Below are 7024 nucleotides of genomic sequence, written 5' to 3' on the forward strand. Positions count from 1 at the left end.
TTTGGTTTGCCACCAGGAGTCACTGTGTTGTTCTTTGCTTGGTATACACATAAACACATCTCTTGCCTAGATAGAATTCAGTTTCATGTCAAGCATAAACACCTTCAATTTTAAGAAAAAAATATGAAACACTTCATGAATTTACGTATCATCCTTGCACAGGAGCCATGCTAATCTTCTGTATCCTTCCAATTTTAGTATATGTGCTGCTGAAGTGAGCACTAATTAAATACTTATGGTAAAATAAGTTACTAGTAAACTTGTTTCTAAGTTTTGGTGCCTGTTTAGGAGGAGCCAATTAAATTTTAAAAATTAATTTTGCAAATGGTAAATACATTGTTTCTCTATCCTTACCTGAAAATATGTATGTATTAATGATAAACATTTTAACACTGAAGAATTTAATGCAGTTAATTAACATGACGGAAAGGAATGCTTGATAGTGGAACAGTCATTTCTAATGAAATAATCAAAGGAAAATGGGAATGAGTGAAACTACTTAAATATGATATAGCCTGTTTAACCTAATGTTTTCTGCTGATTTTTATAATTAGAGAAATATTGAAGCCAATTCTATTAAGTAGACAAGAATACCCAATGTCACAATTATTCAACATTGTTTTGGAGGGTTTTGCCTAAGGCAATGAGAAAAAAATAATTTGTAACATAAATGCAAAGTTAATATAGATAAGAAAAAGGCAACCCAATAGAAAAGTGGGCAAAAGATATGAACAGATGATTCACAAAGGAAATCCGTATAGTAATTCCAAAGGATATATGCTCAACCACATTTACAGTTTGAGAAATGCAAATTATCTTTTATCAGAGATTGGTATAAAATACTAAATGAGCAGGGCATTCTTAGATGCTGATTAGAGTGTAAATGATAATCTAATAAATATTTGGCAATATCTATTAGAATTAACATTTTAATACATTGGTAATCCAACTTTGAGGAAGAAAATGATGTAAGCCCTTCTCTTAGGGAAAAAAATACCAGAAATAAGTGTTTCCCTTTGAAAATGGAAATAATGAAAAGAATTCCTAGCTACATTTTGAAGGCTAAAAAAATATTTTGCTTTGGCAGAATTTAGGTATATTTTTTGTAATCTCTTTCGGTCTTAATACATCTTTATGTTCCAGGTATTTCTCTTATACAGATCATATAGCTGAATTTTGTTTTTTAATTGAATCTAATAACCTCTAGCTTGTTTACCTTTATTGTAATTTCTGATTTTACTATCTGTCATTACAGTTGTTACACTGATGTCAACCAACTCATTTTGTGCTTTGTACCTCATTTTTCTTTTTTTCCTTTCCTGCCTTCTTTCAGGTTGAGTTTCCTTTAATCCCTTTGATTCTCTCTACTGAATTTCTTCTTGAGAATGGTATGGTGGTAGTTTATCAATATAAAGTATTTACAAGATTATGGCTATGACAATATTCACAGTTGAATACTTCTGTGTACTAAATGCTGTATCAGATCAGGAGGCACAATGCTTACCCATTTCCCACTTTTATTATTTATTTACTTTTAGAGAATAGTTTTTATTGATTTTTTTATTTTTTATTTTTTTGAGAGAGAGAATAACAGAGAGGGGGGAGAGAGAGACAGAAAAACATTGATGTGAGAGTGTAACGTTGATCAGCTGCCTCCTGCACGCCCCCTACCCGGGATCGAGTGCTAGCCCACAGCCCGGGCATGAGCCCTTGACAGAGAATCAAACCCGAAACCTTTTGGCACGTGGGATGACACCCAACCAACCGAGCCACGATGCTTACCCACTTTTTCTCTTTTTTTTTAATCCTCACCCAAGGATATTTTTTCCATTGCTTTTTAGAGTGGAAGGGTGGGAGGGGGAGAGGGAGTGAGAGAGAGAGAGAAGCATTGATGTGAGAGAGACACGTTGACTGGTTGCCTCCGGCTTGTGCCCCAACTGGGGGCAGAGAGGGAACCCACAACCAGTTACATGCCCTTGACCAGGAATCGAACCCAAGACCCACTGAGTCACACCAGCCAGGGCACTTACCCACTTTTAATGTTAAGAATGCTCAGAGAGTTCAGGTGTCAGTCTCGTCCATCCTTTAGAAAGTTCCTCATTAATTTTCCACCTAGAAGTTGTAGCATTCATTGATAGATTGTTGCCCAAAGCTATTTCACTACAAGTTGCTAAATGGAGATTTGTCTAATTCTAGTATTCCAATTGTATTTATTAGCTTGGATTATTCTACAAAAGATAACTTTCCCTCATCAATATTTGATTACCTGCTGAAGTTTAGGTATAAGAAAGGCAGAATAGACTCTTGAGTCTTTATTTTCTAGTTTTCAGAATAAGAAGCTAAAGCCCTAGCAGCCTCCAGAGGTGACCGATGAGTTTATTTTTAGTGTCATTGAGAACTCAGATTTTCATACATATGTTTAAATCAATGGCTGATACTATTTTCAGTGCTTTAATTGTCCTATTTTTGGTGAGTAGGAGTCCCTCTATTTGACCCGTGTCCTTTTGGCGAGCCTCTAGGCTTTGATAGCTCCCTTGCTTTCTGGCACATGATGTCTCAGGCTCATCTTGCCTTATACCTAGGACCAGCCATTTCTACAAGGAGCCCAGATTTCTTCTAGAGACCATGGTACCTTAAGTGCCTTCCCATTTCTCTTCAATAAAGTTCAAAATACTTACCATGGTATAGTACCATGCTTCCTAATATTGACATGTCACAAATGAATTATCTTCCTAAATGGGAAACTGATCTCTTCAGTGATCCGAGTTATTAGTAGGGCCTGTGTTGGCTGAAGAAGCTGGGTACAACCCAGCTTCAACCGTTTTGCTCAATGGTACATGTGATACTTTTCTAGGATTGCAATGCTATGAAAACAGTTGAGAGGTCTAGGTGTAGTGGATAAATACTTTGTATTTGTCAGCTCAGCAAACCTGTCCTTGGTGGAACCTTCTCTCCTCCATCCAGTTACAAATCTGTTTAGTCCATGTCATTGAGATGGGCCTCACAGGGTTCTTCCCCTCTTCCTTCCCCACAGACAACTGCATTCCCAGAATGAATGCATGATCCAGGCCTGGGTTAGTAGAGGATTCCACCCCCTGCCCATCTGATCAGTTCAGGGGTGGGTATGTAAGCTAAACTTGGCTACTTGGAGCCTTTTCTGATCCTTCTGCCCGAGCCATTTTCCTCTGAAATTGTGAGCTGTAGAAAAACATTCCCTGACTTTCCTCTTCAGGTCAGATACCCTGTTCTTCACCCTTATAGCTCCTTATACTTCTCTTTCATCATCCTTCCCTCAAGCATAAATATCTGTGTAATCATTTGACTAATATCTGACTCTCCCTACTAGGGGTTTGTATTTGTTTACTGCTCGATTCCCAACAATGCTATGGTGATTACACAGGTATTCAAAATATGAATAAGTAATGTTTTAAGACTTAAGGTACATATATAGTAATATTTTAATTAGAAAATGTACATTCACAATGTAAAATACATTAAATTACAAATAAGTCTGCAATAGTCAAAAATTTGAACAGATGCAGATAAGCAGTCTATCCTCTTTAAAACAACAAAATATATACAGATTTATTTTACTTCTACAAGAGAAAAGTTTGATATGAACTGGAGTTTATTTTAAATGTACCCAAGCTTAGGAAGGTAGCATTAGGAAGCTTTGTGACGTTATAAATCCCTACAGAATATGACAATCACTCTTAACAAGTTTAGGTTTTCAAAACATCTTTTCGTCAATACTGGATGTCCCCCAAAAATGTATACACACTTTAACAGCTGAAAGCTCAATTTTGAAAATGAAATGTATTTTAATAAACACTGCCTTTACAATTATTCAATGTTTGTGTGTACATTTTTGGAGGACACCCTATATATACAGTACTACTTTTAGGAGTTTTTCATACCTTAATGTTTCCTGTCATCTTTTTCAGTTTATACTCTACTTGTCCCACTCAAGACCTCAACGAGGTGATTTTTTTCCTTAAACTACCTCCCTGCTCTCTCAACCCCATGCCACTTCCTCATCATCTTTTGTGCCAAGGTTTGCACTGGTATAACACCTCAGAGAAGAAAGTGCTCTCAATAAAAACGTGGTAGTCATTTTTGGAATGTTAGTTTATCTGAATTTTATTCAGTGTTATCAATCTTTAGAAGCTGGAAAGATTTCTGTGTCATATTCTTGCACAGAGACAGGCTAATCATTAAGGTAAGCCTGTCAATGGGCATCAAATTATATTTGTCAAATATTTCTACTAAGAATCCCTGGTATAGGTAACTTAATTTACCCTATAATTAGCAATTAAATATCTGTGACTGCAAACTGGGCTTTTTTCTTTACTATAAAAAATATAGTGGTTAAGAGTGTGGACTCTGAAGACAGACTGTTACTTAGATAAGTACTTTAACTTCTCGGTGCCTCTTTCCTTCACCTGTATAATGGGCATTATAATAGTACCTTCACTCTATAAAGTGAAAATTAAACTACACATTACGTGGGATATGAACTCTATAAATGTTCACTATTATGATTTCCATCATTACCATTGTTATTGTTATTTCTGTCATGCACAGTGCCTAAACCAAGGGTGAGGCTTACTCTTTAGGATTAGAGTGCCCCCAAAAATGTAAGACAGAAGAAGGAGCTGTGGAACATCAGGGAAGAGGGATCCCAGGATGTGATGAGACAGCCAGAAATATGGTCCTGATAAATCTAACTGAAACAGTCTTGCTATGGGAGGTGGAGAAGAGTGGAAACAATCTTAAAATGTAATCACAAGATGACTTCTGTCAGCTTAAGCCTTCTATTACAGCTGAAGAAGTTGGATTTAAGAGTACAACAAACCTCAGTAGCAAAAACCCCCAAAACAATCCAGTTTAAAATGGGCAGAGGATTTTAAAAGACATTTGTCCAAAGAAGACATACAAATGGCCAACAGGTACGTTAAAAGGTGCTCCATTATCACTAATCCTCATGGAAATGCAAATCAAAACCAAAGTGAAGTATCACCTCACACCTGTTTCTTTGTGTATGTGTATTATTATACATATATAATGGCATATTATTTGGCCACAAGAAAGGAGACCCTGCCATCTGTGATGACATCAATGGACCCGGAGGGCATTAGGTATGGTATCACTTGTATGTGGAATCTAAAAGAGGCGAACTATCAGAGGCAGAGAGTGGTATGATAGTTGCAAGGGTCTGGGGGATGGAGGAAATGTGGAGATGTTGGTCAAAGAGTATAAATTTCTTGTTACAAAATGAATAAGTTCTGGGGATCTAAGGTACAACATGGTATTATAGCTAATAATACTGTATTATATACTTAAAAGTTGCTAAGAGAGATCTTAAATGGTCTCACCACAAAAAAGAAATGGTAATTATGTGATGTGATGGAGGTATTAGCTAATGCCTTGGTGGTATCATTTTATAATATATAAGTATCACATCAACATGTTGTACACCTTAAACTTACACAATGTTATATGTCATTATATCTCAATAAAGCTGGAAACAAACAAAAGACACAGGGAGAATATATCCATCTATAAGCTAAGGAGAGAGGCCTCAGTAGAAAGCAACCCTGCCAACACTTTGATCTTGGACATCTAACCTCCAGAACTGTGAGAAATAAATTTCTGTTGTTCAAACCAGAAAAATGAAACAAAAACAAAACAGTACCACAAACTTAGTATAAAGTGCAGATTATAGTCTTTACTCTCAGTTTTGAAAATATTTATAACTTAGAGTACAAAATATTGGAAAAGTATTTCAAAGTATTTTTACTTTTTAGGTAATAGTGATTATCCATATACATATTTCTGTACTAGTACCTTTTATCAGCTTTCCACTTAGGTGGAGGTAGATATGTTATACATAGAGACCATATACTCAAGAAAACTCAGTAAACTGTTAGGTTAAAGCCATTTGCCTCAAATATTAGCCTGACTAAATTGGGGCTGTCATGGCCCATCCAAATGTAAAATTCTGCAGGTCTGAATAACTGTGCAGACATAGACTGCAAACTGCTGTGTCTACCCTGCCACTACTAACCGATGGGAAAAGTAAATAAAGTGAGTTTTCCTCCAGAATTTAAGGGAGTTGAAAATGCCAATAATTATAATAAGCAGTTTGCTTCAGTATATGTATGCCATAACACATACCTGGCTTATGATTCTAAAGTGAATTACTTATTAGCACTTGAAAGAAAAATGTAGTTACTCCTACTAAAGGTAGTGAAATCGATCTTGATCTCTCAGTCCTTTTTATTGCTCAAATATTAGGATTATCCATATGCATCTATTAATTTAGGGTTACTAGTGAGATAAGACAAGTGTATTAAAAATAAATTGAAGAAGGTAAGGTAGGATGGCAGGCATGGTAAATGGAAAAATTGAGTCAGAATATTTCATGAAGGAACTTGATAGTAATAGAAAATGCATTTTTAAATAAATAAAAAGTAGGTATCTCTGATTAGGTAAAGATACCTACTATTTAGGTAAACAATTTCTATAATTTCTGTTATAAGTAATTATAGAACTCTACTCTGGTTTCACTGCATGGATATTCTCTCATTTTAAATGATACCTCTGCAGTTTGAAATACGAATATAATTTCACATTTACAGACCATTGTTCCTTCACGCATGAATTTATGCAACTCCCAAAGAGAGGTTGGGTGAAGAATGTTCTTTTTTTTGAGATAAAGAAATTATGATTCAGAATGTTTTTTACTTATTATCTTAACCATTATCTTACTATTCACAGTTACTCAGAGAATTCTGTATTATTCAGTATATGTTCTTGCTGTTCAAAATATACAATACCTGAAGCCTGACTTCTGGAAACTGACTCAGTGCAACTCTCTAGCGTTAGAACCTTAGTTAAGGAAGTCCCACACAGCAAGTACTTTGCATCCCAGTGTTAGTTAGCTAGGTTACTCTTTTTTTTAATCCTCACCTGAGGATATTTTTTCCATTGCTTTTCAAAGAGAGTGGAAGGGGGAGAGGGA

At 35.7% G+C, this 7024-nt stretch overlaps 1 non-coding gene across 1 annotated transcript; it reads right to left on the reverse strand.

Annotated features, from left to right (window-relative positions):
* Positions 1-117: 117 nt before the first annotated feature.
* On the reverse strand, positions 118-222 carry LOC148093244 (U6 spliceosomal RNA). The gene has a single exon (XR_015714498.1). It is a non-coding gene; the product is annotated as a U6 spliceosomal RNA (small nuclear RNA).
* Between the last annotated feature and the right edge of the window lie 6802 nt (positions 223-7024).

This window comes from Miniopterus natalensis, chromosome 4, assembly GCF_054644295.1.
Source record: "Miniopterus natalensis isolate mMinNat1 chromosome 4, mMinNat1.hap1, whole genome shotgun sequence".
NCBI lineage: Eukaryota > Metazoa > Chordata > Mammalia > Chiroptera > Miniopteridae > Miniopterus > Miniopterus natalensis.